Here is a 20,944-nt window from a genome sequence, read left to right as displayed (position 1 = left end):
AAAGTTATATACAATTACTGATCACATTGTACAATATATCGCTACAAATTTGTCATGAATGCTAAACCCTGCTGCATTATATTTGTAGTACACGGTCAATTTACAACAACAAAAGAATATAGATATAATTTTACTTACAGACAGTTTCACCAAAAAAGCACAGACAATCACGATATTTTCTTATTCGTAAGAAATTAATCGCGTTCTGATCGTGTCAACAGATGTTTAATCACTCGATCAAAATATGCCAGAAAATTATTGTATTTTTTTATATATAGAAAATCGTCGTTCAGTAGTTCCTTGGCTGAGTGTCGCGACTAATTGTGATGATTTAAACAAAATTGCTTAATTTTATATCCCTTACGATTGAGAAGGAATGTACAATCCCGTCTAACATCCGTCCAAATCCCATAACGATTCTAACCACAAATCTTTTCTAGGAATATTGCTAATTAATTGTCTAATTACGGCCAATTATGTCAGAGTAGGGAATCTTTCTTTTGTCTGAATGCAGAACTATTTTACTCTTATCACTAACCCGATCTGCTAACATAAACTGTAAACAGTGTTGTTTATATTTAGTCTGTAAGCGATAGCAGGTATAGACAACGAGTTATGTAGCGGAAGATTCTTCATAAATTCACATTTGCCACCGTCCATCAAGGTGTAAATAGGTATCTAATAATTTTGGGGTAATATTTATTGCACATTCCTAAGGAAGAACAACATTGATGCAATAAGGCATCCCTGATTAAACAAAATTGTTATTATCATTAGTATAACATTGGGTAATGGTCTTCTATCCGTATTCTTGACTGACTGCTTGGTTTTATTTGCCAACAACAATTAAACATTTTTTACAAACAATGATTGTACAAGATGTTAAGAAATGTTACCAAATCGAAATAAATACAAATTATTAATGGGACAAGAAAATAGCACTTGTGCTGTCCCTTTTACAAAACCGTACAGTATAAAATACATTCAAGTGAATTACTTAAGAATCATTCTTAAGAATGACGATTTGACAAGTGTTTTAAAATACTAAATCTGGTTGAACCTTGCAACGCCATTGACTTAGTTATTCAAGATATCATTATAGGGGGGTGGCCCTTTTCAAAATTCCTTTTCGGATTATTTTCGACGTGTGTACAAATATTATAGAAAATATATAATCTCTCTCTCTCTCTCTATTTTTTTTCTCTATGTCTCTCCTATATTTATCTTCAATCTTATCTAATTTGCCTTTGATACACAAAAACGTTTTAGAAATATCTGTTGCCTGTGCAAAAATTAAAAATAAACAAATTAAAATAATCAATCAATAAAGTGAACAATGTTAATAACCGATGATTAAACGAGGAAATTTCAAAGACAGAAAAGGTAAATGTCATTCACTGACTCACCTAAAAACTGCAGTAAACTCCTTCCGTCAAATCCCTTCCAAGCTTCAAGCCAGGAGCTAGTCAAGCCGAGCAGACGACAGGGGATGCAATCGAGAAGTCGATATCGTCCTGTTTTACCGTGCACTCGGCTGCCCGCTCGTAGCAGGACATGCGAATGTAAACACAACGGATCTGATCACTAAAAGCGTACGTACCAGTGAACCTATAGCATGCCATCTCGCGTGTCGGAATTCCATCTTTCGGCCGTACGCGACCGTGCGTCGTCACATCATCAACGTGATCGCTCGCGGGTGATATAAAGAAACTGCGAGTGCTATGTTTACGAGAAAGTCGTGTAGACATGATAGATTCTTTTGGGGATGAGAAAAGCACCAAAGAAAATTTGTCATCTATCCTCTCTCTCCTGTCGTTTAAGAGTAAATATATATCGTATCTGGACACCTACCACCCCCCCCCCCCCCCAGATAACCACCCCAGTGAACTACCCCCTAGGACTACTACCTTTTAGGACAACTACCTACCCCCTAGGGCAACCACCCTTTAGGACGACTACCCCCGGGACAACTACCCCCTGGACAACTACCCCCTGGACAACTACCCCCTAGAACAACTACCCCCTAGAACAACTACCCCCTGACAACTAACCCCCGGATAATTACCCCTAGGACAACTACCCCCCCCCCCCCCCAACTACCCCCTAGGATAGTTGTCCGGGTGGTAGTTGTCCCAGAGGATGGTTGTCGTAGGGGTAGTTGTCTGGGGGTAGTTGTCCGGGGTAGTTGTCTTAGGAGGTAGCTGTCCGGGGGTAGTTGTCCAGGGGGTAGTTTACCTAAGGGGTAGTTGTCCTAGAGGGTAGTTATCTTGGGGCAGTTGTCCGGGGGTAGTTGCCCCAGGGGGTAGTCGTCCTAGAGGGTGGTTGCTCTAGGGAGTAGTTGTCCTAGGGGATAACTGCCATAGGGGGTAGTTGACTGTGGGTCGTTATCCGGGAAGGGGTGGATGTCCAAGGGGTAGGTGTCCTAGAACCAATATATATATTAGAACTAAATTATTAATACCTCTAACGCAATTGTGTTGTGTTTTCCAAAAGAAAGGTGGATTGGTGTGTTGAATACTTTTAGATGTAAGCTTAAATATGTCACATTCTAAAGATACATTAATCTGGACAAACCAATTTTTCACAAACTTTAACAAATTACAAAATTTGGTAAGGGTAAAAATATTCTAGTTGTTAACTGCAGATCTTGGGGGAAAACAGCATGGATAGGCTGACGATCTAGTTGCGGTATGCCCCACACACAAAACAGACAGCTTCGTGCTGTAGATCTCCAACACCCTACATAGGAAGAACAAAAAGAAGAAGGAGGAGAAGAGGAAGAAGAAACTGAGAAGAAACTTATGACAGGTGCAAGTTGTGTCAGTGATGACTGTTTCTATGGATGGATTTAGAACGCGTGGTCGTATAATAATGATGATATTTAATATGTACTTAGCGCTTAATGCAAATGTCTCTAAGCGCTTTACAAATATACTATTACCCCGGTAATTTGATTCAGTGCTTGCCCGCACACGCTGTGTGCACAATCTCCACTCCCTGGGGAGCATTCCAGCCGGGCGTTACTTGACGCTCACAAGCTGTTTGACCAACAACGACGGCCGCATCCTACCGGGTACCCATTTGACACCTGGGTGGAGAGTGGAGAGTGGGTGGAGGGTGGAGAGTAGCAAGTATGGCGTTTAGCGTTTAGCGTTCAATATTTCATCACTAAAGCTATGGTCACAAATCACAGCAGCGACCGACCGATCAGTAGCCTGCTCGGTCGCTGCTGGAATTAGGCATCGCCCAGCGATTAGGTCGGTGCCCGGACGGCGACCGCCCAGGCACCGAGCGTATTTTGGGCGGCGAGTAAAAAGTGAGCAGGCGCCGCCCAAATTTTAACTCCGTGCTAAAACTTCAGCGGCGACCGAGCGATGCCCTAAAAACGAGCGGTGCCTGGGCGGCCGCCGCTCGGTGGCCGGGCAGCCGCCGGGCAGAATTGGTTAAAAACTCGCCGCTCGGCCGCCGAGCAGTCTACTTTTGGTTAATGTGACCATAGCATTAGAGTGTCTTGGTTGCATCACCGTGTGAAGATTGTAATTTGTTATGGAGCATGATGGTTCACTGAAAGTGAGCATGACTATAGAAGAAAATATTGCCCCAAATTTTTCGTTTCATAGTTACCGGTCACTTATAAGGGTATGAATGATTGAGATCTTGCACGTGGTGCGCGTTTGAAGGGGGTAACGATCGAGAGTTAGTACGAGTTACTGCGAAGTTGTTGTTTTTACTCGAATTCTCTATGCCGAATCTGTTCATTATCAACATAGGCATTTAATTCCTTAAAATTAAAACGGTACCAAATAGTTCCCTTTAAAACACTGAAGTATTATCTGAGGTTTTTCTGACATAGCATTGGATTATACATGCACGGGTGATTATTCCACATCTCATATCCTCCAGATTATATTTAACTTCATGTTAAAGGTATAGACCAGTTTTGGAAACGCCCCCTCTTAAAAATGAAATGGAAGCTCAAATTACCAATCATTATTTATTATCTGTATACAATTATATACACTTAAAATATTGTATCAAACCATATTATGTTCATGAAAATGTATGATGAAAAAAAGAAAAAAAGATGCAGAAACCAATAAATCAAATCAAATCAAATCAAATCAAAATTATGTTTAAATATGTGATGATACACATTTTGCCGGGAAACCGCCTACTAATTGATATATGTGGTAAATTATCATATCTATCCGGCCTGGATAGATATCGCGTAGTCCCATATACATTTTCTGTATACAGTGCTTGTAAATTTACTTAGACTGAACCTTGCAGTACACACCTATACTTATATTCTAGATGGTCAACCTGTTCTGATCGATTCCACAACGTTTCTTTCACAATGCAATCGCATCATCATAACTGGTATATACCTTTAAGTGATATGGATGGAAATAGAACACGAATATCAATACAGGTACATTAATGTTAAGTGGCAATTCATGCCGATGTAGATACCAGGCTTACATTAGTGGGGATAACATGACTTCTGAGACTTTTGAATAACTTTATCTTCTTATAATCTGATAATCATTTGCTTTTCAAGAAGTTGGTTGAGACGTAGACGGCGCTACATACATTTTACTCTAATAAGCATGAGAGGACAGTTCATGCTCACTCGACAAATATCTCACAGGTCATTTTCTAATCTCTCTCTCTCTCTCTCTCTCTCTCTCTCTATCTATCTCTATCTTTCTCTTCGATTCTGGACTGGACCCAAAAAAAATCGCAACGACTGAGCCGACAGCTTAGTAAGCGCGGGGGGGCGGTAAGAGGACACTTTTCTTTTTTTTTTTTGGTCTCGAAATTTGAAAAGTTGACATTTGGCTCCGTTTGGGGGGGGGGGGGGGGGGGGGGGGGGGGGGGGGGGGGGGGGTCAGCCATGGGAATAATCCAAGGGGGGGTAATGGGGGTGATGGGGGGTTATACACATAAAAATACCAAAGGGGGGTGTTTACCCCCCCCCCCCCCCCCCCCCCCCCCCCCCCCCCCCCCCCCCTGTGTATGCGCCTGGTAGAGGTGTCGTGGTCGAGTGGACCGTCATTAGGGACTTTTAGGTTGAGTGGACGAGAACACGACGAACGCCGACTGATCATGCGTGTCAACGTACTCAACTGCCCATGTTGACTACAATTAGAAATCTGTTAGATTGCACTAGACGATAAACATGCATGCAGGAAGTAACACTATGAACATGACGGACAATAGACCATTTTCGTAATGTAACCAAATTTAATACACAAGTCTTTGTGTAGTGCCTCAATACAAATTATTTCATTCACCTGATAAGAATAATAGTAATTCAATAGTCAGAATGCAAACTGCATAAAAGGTAGGTCAAGCCATGGGCCCGAATTCACAAAGGAGGTTTGTCGACAAACCTTGGTTTTCGTACGTCATATGACTCGTTTTACGCGTTTTTTTACAAACCTGGTTTGTAAAGAACAAAAGGAGGTTTTGCGAAACAAAGGAGGTTTGAGCTCAAACCTTGGTCTGAGCTCAAACCTTGCTTTGTGAATTCGGGCCGTAATGTTTGTCCAACCTGGCAACTACTAATGTATGCAGTTTGGATTATGTCGATTGAAATATTATTATTCTTACCCGGTGAATGAAATAATTTGTATTGAGGCACTTCACAAAGACTTTATGCATTAAATTTGGTTACATTACGAAGATGGCCTATTGCTGTGGTAGAATATCCCTTCACTGCTATTATGTAAAAATGTGTAGAACAGGTGAATATGCATGTGACACCTGTTCTACACATTTCTACATAATAGCAGGGAAGGGATGTTCCTTTGTCTACCTGAGGAACTGTATATTTTATGCGCACGCGGCATATACTAGTACCGTACTAGATTTAGGAAAATCAAGGTTGACGCATTCTCGATCGCCGACTGAGATGACGTGACGCATGCGCAGTGCCTTAAAAAGACGTCACACGTTGCAGTCAAAGCTGTCGACGTGCAAATCTAAAAGTCCCTAATGACAAGGTCCGCGGTTCGAGTCCCGCCGCGGCACAAATGTCCTTTGGCAAGAAATTGATCGACATTTGCCACTCTCCACCCAGGTGTTAAATGGGTACCCGGTAGGATGCTTAAGCCAATGTGGTATGCTTAGCAATTTGAGCCTAGTAGCTCTTGTTGGAATGCTCTCCAGGGAGTGAAGAAAGTGCATACATTGTGTGCGGGCAAGCCAGAATCCGATGACCAGGGTGATAATGTAAAGCGCTTAGAAACTCGGTCATTACCGACGTATTAAGCGCTATATAAGCAACAAAATAAAAATATTATCATTATTTCACGAAACCGTCATAATTTATGTACAAATTAACGAACATCCCATTGAACAGCGTGTTAAATTTGATACATGGTTTCCAATGGGTTGTCGGCGAGCTTGTATTATCTAGAATGCGCTAGATTAACTGCAGGGAGCGGTGAAAATCTAGAGGTAGATATTTTCGTTAAAGCTACAGTCCCATATACGTCCCGGACCGTCCCGGACCATCCCGGACCCCATCCGGGGTGATCCGGGATTCGGTCCGTGTTGACACCGTGTTGGCACCGGGGTGGTCCTGGATGGTCCTGGATGGTCCTGGATGGTCCTGGATGGTCCTGGATGGTCCTGGGCGGTCCGGGAGTCGACCCCGGATGTTTTTGACGGTCAAAAACTGCCGGGGTGGTCCGGGACGGTCCGGGACAATAGTTTGATCCGGGGTGATCCGTGTAGCCACCGTGCTGGGTCCGGGGTCATCCGTAGTGGCGCCGGGGCGGTCCGTGTTGATCCGTGGCAGTCCGGGAGTGAGTTATTGACCGCCCAGGACCATCCAGGACCATCCAGGACCATCCAGGACCATCCAGGACCATCCAGGACCACCCCGGTGCCAACACGGTGTCAACACGGACCGAATCCCGGATCACCCCGGATGGGGTCCGGGATGGTCCGGGACGGTCCGGGACGTATATGGGACTGTAGCTTTAAAAGCATCACACTTTTTTGAACAAAACATCCCGGACCATCCCGGATCACCCCAGACCATGGTCCGGGATGGTCCGGAGTGGTCCGTGCTCGTCCGTGCTGGTCCGGCTTTATATGGGACTGGGGCTTTAATGATAGTTATATATAAGGCGTTAACAAAACTATGTTGTATTTCCATTTGCGACCGACCCAAAAATTCAATAATCTACGGTCGGCTTTTTAATAAAGGTTTTTTTTTCTTCAGGTTTTTAGAAAAAAATGTTTTATGAATTTTGAAAAATGTATTTTGTTTGTTTAAATGGGAATAAATGCATAAAATCATCGAAATACTTACAAATTTTCACTCGTCTTCTGCCCTAATTTCGAGATCTTGCTAGTGTAAACAAGTAGACCCCGGCCTCGTGTACGTGTACATACCATGTACTGCACCAGCTTTTCCAGCCGGATTTTTTAAAGGCCTAGTCTATTTGGGGTCCTAGGGGATGAATGCTATTTTTTTCTATTTATTTAAGTTGATTTGTTCCACATTTTACCAAAAATATGGACAGACATAGACATGTAGTGTGAGCACGTTTCAATGATACTCAATTCAAATGAGGAATGAGGAACCTATTGAAAAGCAGGGCTTGCATTTTATAGGTTCCTGATAAAATGTGCATTGAAGATGAAAAACCTGCAGTAGAGAAAGACGTAATTTAGATAGGAAATTTAAAACACAATAGAAAAATGAAATTTGTATATATATGCATTAGCACCATTACCCATAGTCACTTGGTTAAAATGCGTAGCCAGGGCCGAGTAATTTAGTTAGCAAAGCACCGTTAAACGAAACATCAATGCTTCATGACCAGAACTTAACTTTATCTTTAAATGATCATTTTCACTAGGGAAACTGCGCGACATTTATCCTTGTGGTTTTCTCCAATTTATCGCACACCGCTTGACCCATAAAGTAATTATATTCTTGAATTAATTGCTGTATATATGCACTATATATACACTTAGTGTATATATACAGCAATTAATTCAAGAATATAATTACTTTATGGGTCAAGCGGTGTGAGATAAATTGGAGAAAACCACAAGGATAAATGTCGCGCAGTTTCCCTAGTGAAATGATCATTTAAAGATAAAGTTAAGTTCTGGTCATGCAATTGCATTGTGAAAGAAACGTTGTGGAATCAATCAGAAAAGGTTGCTCATCTAGCATAATAAGTATTGGTGTGTACTGCAAGGTTCTGGAATCATCAAAACGATAAGAAATCTGGCCCAGTCTTGGTTAACTCTTTATGCGCCACTTAAAAAACCCCCCTGTGCCACATTCTTTTAGGGTCACACATTTCGAGGGAATCTTTATTGACTCTGCTGAATCAAGAGGCTATAACTCTTCACTGGATGATCATGATGAAAAATATTGTGCAGCAAAGTTGTAGACCGGAAAACGTGCTTTTCGATGAACCGTCATTTGTTATATTTTGAATTATCATTTTTATAATAATCATAATTATATAATGTTTAATTTTTCTTATTTACGGCAGTTTTTTATCCCTCTAGAATTTCTTATTTAGCAATGATAAGACATCTTCAAATCGAATCTATTAGAAAGGTGGACTTCTTACCTTTCTTTACATACCTTGCTCAAGTATTCTAACAATTCAGAAGGTTAGTATTTAGGTTGTTGAAGAAAAGAAGTTCAATAGGGAGAGACTTGAAAGTACCCCGCTCAGCCACCCTTGACAATGGGCTAATCTGCCCATTGAAATCCCTATTACCCCAGGTTATTGTCAATGTCCGGTTTAGCGGGGCATGAAAAGGGACGTCGTGGGGATGTTTTTCTTTGTTGTGCCATGATAAGTCAATAAGAAATAAGAGAATGTTATTGATTTTGCCCACTGGTATGAGCATGTAAAAATGGTATAGGCATAATATATTATATGTGATATACATGACATAATCAGCATCTTATTGAAATGTCTCATTATGAATGTTCACCGCATCTGTTCTCTCACCTTCTTTACCCCTCAATAAAATTGATTTCAAGTACATTTATCACAGCCATAGATATACAAAGAAAGAATGAATCAATCTTAAAATATAAACTATATTGCATTGTTTTCCATTTACTTTATTGTGAGAGAGCTTATTATCAGAAATGATTGACGAGTGGAGTATGCAATGAATAAAATATGGAGAACGGACGTGAGAGACATTATGAGAGAGAAATAGTGATATGAAATGAAAGGACTTTACTGTGAATAAAGATTATAAGAGAAAGAGATAAAGATGACGGCAAGACAGGATACATATTGATACGAAAATAACAATAATAATGAGATAGAGATGACGGAAAGAAAGAGAGTAAACACTGATAGCATAAGAATGAATAAAGATAATAAGAGAAAGATATAGAGATGACGGCAAGACATAGGGTACATATAGATAGGAAAATGATAATAATAATAAGATAGAGATGACGGAAAGAAAGAGAGTAAACACTGATAGCATAAGAATGAATAAAGATAATAAGAGAAAGATATAGAGATGACGGCAAGACATAGGGTACATATAGATAGGAAAATGATAATAATAAAAAGATAGAGATGACGGAAAGAAAGAGAGTAAACACTGATAGCACAAGAATGAATAAAGATAATAAGAGAAATATATAGAGATGACGGCAAGACATAGGATACATATTGATAGGAAAATAATAATAATAATAAGATAGAGATGACGGCAAGAAAGAGAGTAAACACTGATAGCATAAGAATGAATAAAGATAATAAGAGAAAGATATAGAGATGACGGCAAGACATAGGGTACATAATTATAGATAGGAAAATGATAATAATAATAAGATAGAGATGACGGAAAGAAAGAGAGTAAACACTGATAGCATAAGAATGAATAAAGATAATAAGAGAAAGATATAGAGATGACGGCAAGACATAGGGTACATATAGATAGGAAAATGATAATAATAATGAGATAGAGATGACGGCAAGAAAGAGAGTATTACACTCATAGCATAATAATGAATAAAGATAATAAGAAAAAGATATACAGATGACGGCAAGACATAGGGTACATATAGATAGGAAAATGATAATAATAATAAGATAGAGATGACGGAAAGAAAGAGAGTAAACACTGATAGCATAAGAATGAATAAAGATAATAAAAGAAAGATATAAAGATGACGGCAAGACAGGATACATCTTTCTTTCATTAGTTTTATTCATTCTTATTCTATCACTGTCTACTCTCTTTCTTGCTGTCATCTCTAGCTCTTTCATTAATTTTTATTCATTCTTATTCTATCAGTCTACTCTCTTTCTTGCTGTCATCTCTATCTCTTTCTTTCATTATTTGTATTCATTCTTATTCTATCACTGTCTACTCTCTTTCTTGCTGTCATCTCTATCTCCTTCTTTCATTTTTTTTATTCATTCTTATTCTATCAGTCTACTCTCTTTCTTGCTGTCATCTCTAGCTCTTTCATTAATTTTTATTCATTCTTATTCTATCAGTCTACTCTCAGGGAACACTTTTATCACTAGAGTCTTCGTCACTGCTCGATTCGTCGGAATCAGAGTCCATGCTCCATGCTTTCATAGTAACAAGATCTCGAGCCTCCTCTACACTAAACACACGTTGACGTTTTCCAGCAGGTGCCATCGTAACATCAGTAAAAAAAATCCAAAGAAAACCGCTAAATACACGGTAATTTCGAATGTAACACTATGAAGAAAAACAGTTTACCGGAAAGTGTGCGATGTATACAATGTAAACAATAGTAAACGCAACGCGTGGCTACACACTGCGAGCGGTATTATGAATGTCTAATTGACTCGTATACATCTGTGCAAAAATGCGAAGTTGGCACGCCTACGTCCGTGCAAATCGGCGAACAAAGCAAACAAAGAGTTAAGTTAAAAGCACTGTACACAGAAAGATGTATATAGGTACGCGACATGTGGCATAAAAATCCGTCCCGATTTTCAAGATGTTACATGCCATATTTAGAATATAGAGGCATTTGAAGAGCCATGCTTTTCAGGGAACATTTTCTTTGATGTTCTTCCTATTTTGCATAATAAAAATGATAACGCTCGCAAATTATTTTCACCTCTTCCAAGAACTCAACCTTCTCTTTAAATAGTTCAGAGTTGTGCCGTGTACACCAGACTGATCATGAAAATAGAACACGAATAATATTCTATAGAACCCTGAGAAAATTTCATAGCATTTTATGCAATTCATTCTTACGCATTAAATATGTTTAAAAACAAATTAACTTGTTTTTATACATTATTTACATTATACAATTACACTGTAATACATAATTATTCTTTTTCTGTGTGTGTGGTTATGTTATACTAATACTATGTTACCATGTAAAAAAAAATTATGACTATGTTATTATTAGATGTATCACTCATAGGCCTTCTTTGGCCGGTCGTCTAATGGGTGTTTGCTCGCTATTTATAATGGCAGCTATTCATAAAGGATCGCTATTCATTTTGTCTCGCGTTATGGATAGCGGTCCTTATAAATAATCGTCTTTATGAATAGCGGTCCTAATGGATAGCTAGCTTGATCCGTCTGATGACGGGTGTGATTTTTTAATGAAGAACTAAACTAAACTAAGCTTATACATTAATAATCGGAATATGCATCATTAATTAACAATTAAGATTAGCATTTGAGAAAAAAGGTTTAATACAAGGACTGGGAAGGACAAACAAAATATATTAAACATGAGAAGTTAAGAGGTTCCAAAAAGAGGGACCAGCATAAATTTGTGATTTTAGAGCAGAAACTATCCAGATTGGGGGAAGATGACAAAAAAAAATTCTTGTGGGATAGGGGTGAATAACGCTGTTTGTAGCGAACATGGGAGGGAATATACCTGAAAAATCATCCTTACTAAGCTGATACATGAAAATTCCGAGGAAATAATTGTATAAATCAGATACTCTCAGAATACGATTTGCAAGAAATATAACGTTAGTTTGTGCCTTTAAATCAGCCGGATTTATTATTCTTATTGCTATTTTTTTCATGAAAATGGAAATGATGTTTGTATTATTTCCCCACGCTATATAGTTTGTTTTCTTTCTTTTTCCTGGCAGGAGAAAAGTTTGGGGAGTGGTTAAAGATATCCCACATCCCCTTTTCTTCCAAACTACAGAGAGCGGGCAATACACCTTGTTATCATATCTATCTATAAGATAAGATAAGATAAGATATTTATTCGTCTTTCTTTCAAATGACACATAGAGCCTAACATTAGATCATTACACATTTACAATGCAAAATAACAAATTATGGCAATGATAAAAGCAAAGCTAACTAAAAAAGACGAGGAGACCCTGGTAAAAGCAGAGTTGTAAGTTTTAGGGTCCCCTCTGAGCCAGATAAACATGGTGAGTACATATTTGTGACTACCTAAGAATACCATAGGGAAAAGGTGGTATAAAAACAAGAAGTGTACACACACACAACAACAACAACAAAAAAGAGACGAGACTAAACAAGACGGGAGAAAAGAGAAAATATGAGAAATAATAAAAGACTACAGCACATCGACAATAGGCACAGCACACAACGGGCACAAGACAACAGGGGGAGGGAATAAGAGGTTGACAATCTGAAAATATTCTGTTGACACATATTAATATCAAGAAGAAATTTTACATTTATAGTAATAGATAATAGATCTTGGCACCATAATAACTACACAAATGAACTGCTCTATGAGTCACACTATTTATCGAGAAGATAAACCTTAAGTGTACACTTAAATGAAGAGAGACTAACAGATTGCTTAACGCTAGAGCCTAGAGAGTTCCAAACCCTAGGTCCAGTAACAACCAAAGTATTAAAAGTAAGTCCTTACTTGGGGTAAGTGAAACGCAGAGGCATTTCGTGTAGCATGGTCTTGAACTTTTCTATTTTTCTTTAGAATGCTGACAAGAGCCTGTGGAAGGGCACCAGAATCGAAGTCGTACATTACAAAACCCAGTTGAAGGTGATAGATATCTTGCACCTTTAAAATTCTATGCGTATAACAAAAAGTTGATTAGTGTGCGTACGAAAGCTAACGTTACAAATAATTCTTAAGATCCTCTTTTGAATCAAGTATACTTTTTCAAGGTTAGTTTTAAGAGAGTTACCCCAAGCAAGAACACCAAAATTAAGATAGGGAAGGATTAATGTTGAGTACATTATTAGAATCATTTCTTTAGGAAAAATTGATTTCAATTTAAGAATTACGCTGACAACAAAGTTGACAACTTAATTCATGACTTTCTTGGAGACAAATAACAAATTAAATTATAAGACACTAAAATATCATCTTTGTGGTAAAAAAATACAAAAAAGAAAATTCATATATCTATTACCGTTTTGAAAACAGAAGCAAACAAAATAAGACATTTTTGCCATTTTTGCGAATCTGCAGATATGAAAAAGTTGTGAAAATAACTAAGTCCGCCTAATTAATATGCGCATATGTAATCAAATCAAAACCGAACATGATACATCAATGAAACCTATGTATATCAGACAGGTATGGAAATATATTTTTTTGAAGATTTTTTTTTTTAAATATTCATCAAATATGCAAATTAGGTCATTTCAGCCAATTATATATATATAGGAAATTCAATCTGTTCATTTTGTTAGCATTCTTTTAAATCATATATTTATAGATCATATTTACACCAAATATTAACATTCAATTCCAAATATTTTTGCAATGCCAATAAAATATGGCGATGGAAATTACTTGGATCACCGTTACAGCTATTTCCTCATATGTTTCACAAATTATTCAGAAAAACCGAACAAATGACAAGAATTTGCAGACTTTCAGCTACATTACAATATTGTTTTTTTTTTTTTTAAATCAGATTTGAGGATTTATGAGGATTTTCCGAGAAACCATTCAATCCAACAGGCCATAACATTCCACAGGGACTAAATTTCAGAGGAAAAAAAGGTTTGATGACCCCAATATAGTCTTGGCTACGTTGAGTGTAAATTACAAATTGATTTAATAAGTGAAACACATGAGGATATTGCAGTTTGTAGGGGAGTTTTATACATTGAAGTGCATTTTCACCACGCAGAATAACAGTCAATGGGCGATCAGCGGGCCATGTCACACATGGCTGAAAAGACAATATTCTAATTAATAATTTAACATATTTTCCACATGCCTATAACAATGAAACTACACAGAATTGTAGTTAAAGGTATGCTTAAAAGATATGTGAAATAAAAATTAAAAATATTGTTCAGTTTTTTAAATACATTTACGAAAATTGCTATTTCTACCAACTGACTGCTGTTGTGTGTGTGTATGTGCATGGGGCAGACTGTGTGCACAGGCAGTGTGATCACCCTACTTGTATGCGTTATACGAATAGAGGATGGGATTATTTTCAAAGTCTGAATTTCTCTATAAATCGGCCGCCTAGAATAGCAAATCTTCTAATGAGTGTAGTCTTTTAACACACTCTCACTCTCTCTATCTCTCTACCACACAATTAACTCCGATTTTCCTCTTCTGTTTTTGCTTTCGCCGACATGTAAACATCAGATCACAACAATTTAAGTCATCTTGTTAATAGGATTAACGCTCCGTACTCGTTATCCTTTTCAACGACTCACCCAAGGCCACCGTCTAAACATCCAGTCCAGTCTTTTGGTCTGATTGTTCGATTCAGTGAATGCCTCCTACTTTTCTCCATCGATACTTTATCTCTCATACAATTCTCAACTTAAGTGCATCTTTTTTCCTCACGATTCTCGACCGTCAACATCGCTATTTTTTTTCCCGCTAAATAATCATAATAATAATAATAATAATAATAATAATAATAATAATAATAATAATAATAATAATAATAATAATAATAATAATAATAATAATAATAATAATAATAATAATAATAATAATAATAATAATAATAATAATAATAATAATAATGAGTTCTTATATAGCGCTTTTCAAGACCGAAGGCCCTCTCAAAGCGCTTTACAGATATATATATTAATATTACCCCGGTCATCGGATTCAGGCTTACCCGCACACAATGCATGCACATTCTCCACTCCCTGGGGAGCATTCCATTTCAGCCAGACTTGAACGTCGAGTTATGTTGTTGTTTGTTCGCCTGCTCCTGTCATTACTATTGTTTCTATAACCTTGATTACTAAATGAGCTTGTACATAGGCGTGTTATCTAAGTGGAGGGTGGACAAACAATTTAAAGACCAAATCTCCCATTCAGGGGCGGCCGAGCGACTTCCAAAGTGGGGGTGTGGGCACCAAGAAAAAAGGGCACCTACAAAGGGAAATCTCAAAGCGCAAACATACCATATTTTTAGACATTGGTATATACCCCTACTTTGTGATTACTTTATCAGGGATGATTTCAATATTTGTTTCACTTTATACACCATACCTGTAGGCCTACAATATATTGTTTAAGCATCATACTTTGAAGCTGGGTGTGATGGTCTCAAAATCTATTTGCGAGCGAGCGAAGCGAGCGAGGAAACAGTTTAAGATTTGTGAGTTCGCAGTGCGAAAAATTACATCTTATAAAGAGGAAAAACCCAATCCTGATGGGGTTATAAGCACAACCTCATAAGAAGACGGAAAAGAGCTATGATAAGTAACATAATTATATCATCTATAAATGCGTGCGAGCGTAGCGAGCGAGCTTTCGGAGAAATTGCTCTCAGTCGCTAGAAATTATGGGGCGCGTTTAATGATGAGAGGAAAAAGGGACACTTATCAGACAAAAAAGGAGCATGTGTCAAAGTACAAAGAGTAATTATCAGAGGTGAAAATGGAGAACTTCTTACACCCTCAAAAAGAGGCACTCACCAGGAATGAAAAAGTCAGTCTTGAGAATAGGAAATGGGCCTTTGTCGGCGGAAAAGGAGCCCCGTCAGATTTTGATAGGGGCATTTATAAGAGGTGAGAGGGGCATTCATGAAAAGGGGATAGGTCCCTAATATTAGAAAGGAAAAGGGGCACTTATCATTGTTAATAGGGAAATTATCAGAGGTGAAAATAGGCACTTATCGTACCAGAAAATGGTCAACGACCAGATATGAAAAGGGGCACTTATGTGAATGAAAAAGGGGCAGTTATAATAAAAGAAAATGTGCATTTGTTGAAAGAAAATGGACACCGATCAGATTTTAAAGGGATATTTATCGGAGGTGAAGGGGGGCTCGTATCTGAAGTGAAAAGGAATATTAAACGTCTTGTACCTGAACAGGGTCATTTACCCGAAATGAAAAGGGGAATTTATGAGAAGGGGGAGGGGCTCCTTTTTAATGGGGCACTTTTCATTGGGAAATGGGGCACTTATTAGAAAGGTAAAGGGGCACATGTGAAAATATAAGGTGCGCTTATCCGAGATAAAATGGGGGTAGTCATTAATAGGGGAAGGAGCACTTCTTACAAAGGAAAAGGGGCGACTTTCAGATTTGAATAGGGAAATTTTCAACGGTGAAGGGGTCACATCAAAAGAGAAAAAGGGCACTTCTCGTACCTGAAAAGGGGCACTTACTATAGATATTAGGCAGGGCACATATGAAAATGGAAAATGGACACTTTTTGCAAAGGAAAATGGGAACTTGTCGAAGGAAAAGGGGCACGTGTGAAAATAAAATGGGCACTTATCAGAGGTGAAAAGGGGAAAGGGGCACTTTTACAAATTAATAGGGGCACTTGTCAAGGTTAAAGGGGCATTTCTTACAAAGTTAAAGGGGTATCTTTCCTATGTAAAAAGGGGCACTTTTCGGGTGCTTGCAAAAGTGGGGGGCACTTTGCCCCCCTGCCCCCCCCCCCCCCCCCACCGGGAGAGCCGCCTCTGCTCCCATTGAGTTTCTAAATGTGTCTTGTCGGCAGATCACCTAATTCATCGCTGTGATGAATTCACTGTCTTGTTTTATTCTTCTGTTTTTGTTGAAGCGGGTTTTTTTTCCGGTTTCCCCTTCATTTATTTTGTTGTGTATCGATGTGCATATTGGTCTAACTAAACGATATCCTTGAAGGATGTGGCTTAGGAATCTTCCAATTTATCCAAGAATTAAACCGCCGCAGTGACTTCCTTTCCATGGTATAGAGAGAGTTTATACGAGCACTTTTTTTTAATACTCATTTGGGCGTTGTTCATTTGTTTATTTGCTCGTTTTTGTGATTGCTTGTTTCTTTTTCTCCAGTCTAGAAACGAGACTATATGACGCAGCTTTGAGGAAAATCATTACACTTTCAGCAAAGTCAGCCATTCGGCAGTCTTTTTTGTGTCAAACATTATGGTTAAGATAATGGTATCATCAGTGTCAGCCGTAAATCTGCGAATGAGGCACAAAGGTAAATCGATCACTTTTGAACGAAAAAACCGTAGCAGGTTCGTTGCCCAGGTGCTATGAGGCGCCGTGTGTAAACTTATTATTTACACAAATTAATCATATAACTCCGTTTTTGTAAAGCATATTATTACAATTAATATATATTAAATGCCACAAAAAGGTCATTCTTGTATAGTTAACTATTTGAACTCTATTACTTATGTAAATAATGATTAAAAGATATCCATCATAGGCCTATATGAATAACAATCGACACATTTCTAATTATTTGCAAAGAATGATTTTACATATCCATTACTAGTCAGTTGCAAATTTTCAATTATTCAGAAATAATTTTTACGAAGTATAAACTATTTTATGTCATGGTATATTTACTTTTCATGATTCATGAATAATCATTGCCACAATATCAATTGTTTATATAAAATGTTAAACGCTACTTCCTGTATTCAGTTATAAAAATCAGATTAAAAAATACTTAATTTGTTTATCATACACAATTACACACATCGGAGGAAAATGGGAATAACTTTAACACTTTAAGTTGGTATGAAATCAATTTGTTGAAACAAAGCGAACGGAATTATAATTATCGGTAAAATGAAGACTAAAGTACAGGCACAAGTCATAATTATTTACATGTATGTTGTTGCCAGTATACGTAATGATGTATTGATGAGGTGGCAGAGCTCATTAGCAAACCTACACAAGTTGTCTGTACATAATTTTTTTTCGTGCAAATGCCCGATACGCTTAAAATGTATTTCTTGATTTGAAAAAAAAAGAATGATTTACAAATAAATAATTGAATATCATGTATTATTCATGGGCAACCTTGCAGTTTCTTATAATAGCGTTTAACATTATGTGTAAGTAATGGAAATATTAACATTCATTTTAATATAAAGATAGGCCTTGCTACCAAGACTAACAAATGATAGAATACAAATATACACTGCCTTGAGAGGTTCTGGTTAAAACTATGCCCCAGAGGTGACTCCAAGAATAGGCCTACTATTTGCTGAGGGGCGCAGTCCCGTAACAAATGATACTTTTGGAGTCACCGAGGCCCATAGTTTTAACCAGTACCTCGAATAGAAGGCATGGTATAATTGTTTTATATCCTGCATCCAATTTTTTTTTTTTTTTTTTTTAAATACCATTTTTGGAGAAAAACAATAATTTTAGAATTTTAAAAATGTCAATTTTTATCAAAAATAATTTGAAATATTTTGTTTTCATTAAATTAAGTTTTGGAGAAGAAAAAAAATCACATTCTTTTTCAACTCCCAAATAGTACTCAAGAATAGTACTATCAAATAGTACTTTTTCAGAGGAACCTTAAAATGGTTGAAATATTTCTGGTCACGTGACGAGCTCTTAAGCAATTAAAAACCAATACATGTTTGATGCATGATATAATATTAGGCTATATACACTGTTGCTCATAACGGTGGAATATTTTTTTTTATCCCAATTTATGGAATTATTTTAAAAATAATTTAAAAATACTAGATCTAGATAATAGTATACAGTCTCAGATTTTATTGAATAATAATTTGCCAATATGTGTTTTGCGTGACTGCTAAAGCATGTATATTATGCTACTATGTTTATCAACTAGGGGACCTATGCCCTTAAGTCATAAATGACAGTAATGAGGATTAATGCCTCACAAAAGGGCTCTGATATAGCACATCGACACGGTGTTGATCATGGGGCCTCACAGTTATGAGGCCATTGCTTTGTCACTGAACCATGACTGTACGCAGCGGGGGCTAGGGTAGGGGGCAGTTTCCATAAATTAAAAAAAAAACAGAAAATGCAATAAATATTCAATAATTTATTGCATTCTACCCCGGTCCCCAACATAAAAAATCCTCTGGACGGCCATGCATTATGGCTCAAGCCATGGGCACACAGAAGATTTGTTTATGTTGGGGACCGGGGTAGAATGCAATAAATTATTGAAAATTTATTGCATTTTCTGTTGTTTTTTTAATTTATGGAAACTGCCCCCTACCATAGCCCCCACTGCGTACAGTCATGGTTCAGTGACAAAGCAATGGCCTCGTAACTGTGAGGCCCCAGGATCAACACCGTGTCGATGTGCTATATTAGTGCCCTTTTGTGAGGCATTGATCCTCATTACTGTCATTTATGACTTAAGGGCATAGGTCCCCTAGTTAATAAACATAGTAGCATAATATACATGCTTTAGCAGTCACGCAAAACACATATTGGCAAATTATTATTCAATAAAATCTGAGACTGTATACTATTATCTAGATCTAGTATTTTTTAATTATTTTTAAAATAATTCCATAAATTGGGATAAAAAAAAATATTCCACCGTTATGAGCAACAGTGTAATTGAGTTTCCCAAATTATTTTCGGTCACGATGTTGCATTGTTTCTTTTTGGAAATGAAAGATATAAGTGACATAGTGACATATATGTACACATTTTTTTTTTTGGGGGGGGGGGTGGAGGGGGTGTTTTTTATTATTTTTTTTAAATTTTATTTTGGTATTTTAATTTGTTTTTAAATTATTTTTATTATCATATTTATTATTATCAATATGTTATGCTTTCAGTCATCCCTTGTTATATTCATTATGTATATCGTATTCTGAAGTTTTATATGATATTCATTTGTACATGTATTCAAATATGTTATTCAGAGATTTATTTTCAATGAAATGGCCTGTCAGAGGGTCCAAAAAATTGAAGAAAAAAAATATCTAGATAGGCCTATAAATATTGTGACAATAATTGTTTATAATTCATGAATAGTTAATAAATAATTATATATGAATAATGCATATCGTGTAATCATCGTTTATATTTAATTAAAGATGGGCAAATCTCAATTATAAATATTAAAACTTGTATCATTCATTATTTATATGTAATAGATGAATAAAATCATTATTTACAGATAATTCAACTTTTACGGCATTATATATATATGAATAATGATTTTTGTTGTTGATTTTTTAAGTTTGTGTTTATGATGAGTTTACACACGGCATCTTATAAAGCAGACACCAGCTTTCTATCTTCGATCATTTTTTTCCATCTCTATCTTTCCATTTATGCCTTGCACGCTTGGTGGTTTTTTTTATTAAAGGAAGCTTAATCGCATTAGCAGATCATTCTGCAGTGTTATCATCCATCTCATTATTCACACCACTTCTTGTCATGCAAGTATCTCGAGACTGCTCCAGGAGATGTTTTGGATTGCTTTGCAGAATATAGATGTTCATTATGGGCTATTCCCGTAATCGCTCTCACGGGATATAATCCACATGGAGCTTTAAATAACGACGCATCTGCTTCGCACGTCATTTTGCTGGTTGATCATAGCCCTCTTAGCTTACATCAAACAAAACTGGTTACATCAAATGTACGATGTACGTTGTGTGTGGCTTTTGTTATCGCTCTATCAGGATGTGATCAAGTTGGACTCTCAGAAATCTGTAAGGAGTTTTGAAGACGCATCCGCTCCAATAATTTACCCTCTTCTGGCATCGATCCATTCTCTA

General features: G+C 37.3%; 1 protein-coding gene across 1 annotated transcript in view; it reads right to left on the bottom strand.

Annotated features, from left to right (window-relative positions):
* Positions 1 to 1,566, bottom strand: part of LOC581260 (ras-related and estrogen-regulated growth inhibitor) — a 49,769-nt gene extending 48,203 nt beyond the window's left edge. Inside the window, exon 1 of the mRNA XM_030988032.1 lies at positions 1,407 to 1,566. The gene's annotated coding sequence lies outside the window, so the exon portion shown is untranslated. The remainder of the gene's footprint in view (positions 1 to 1,406) is intronic.
* Between the last annotated feature and the right edge of the window lie 19,378 nt (positions 1,567 to 20,944).

This window comes from Strongylocentrotus purpuratus, unplaced genomic scaffold (assembly GCF_000002235.5).
Source record: "Strongylocentrotus purpuratus isolate Spur 01 unplaced genomic scaffold, Spur_5.0 spur5_scaffold_17, whole genome shotgun sequence".
Lineage (NCBI taxonomy): Eukaryota > Metazoa > Echinodermata > Echinoidea > Camarodonta > Strongylocentrotidae > Strongylocentrotus > Strongylocentrotus purpuratus.
This window is presented reverse-complemented; position numbering and strand designations above follow the sequence as displayed.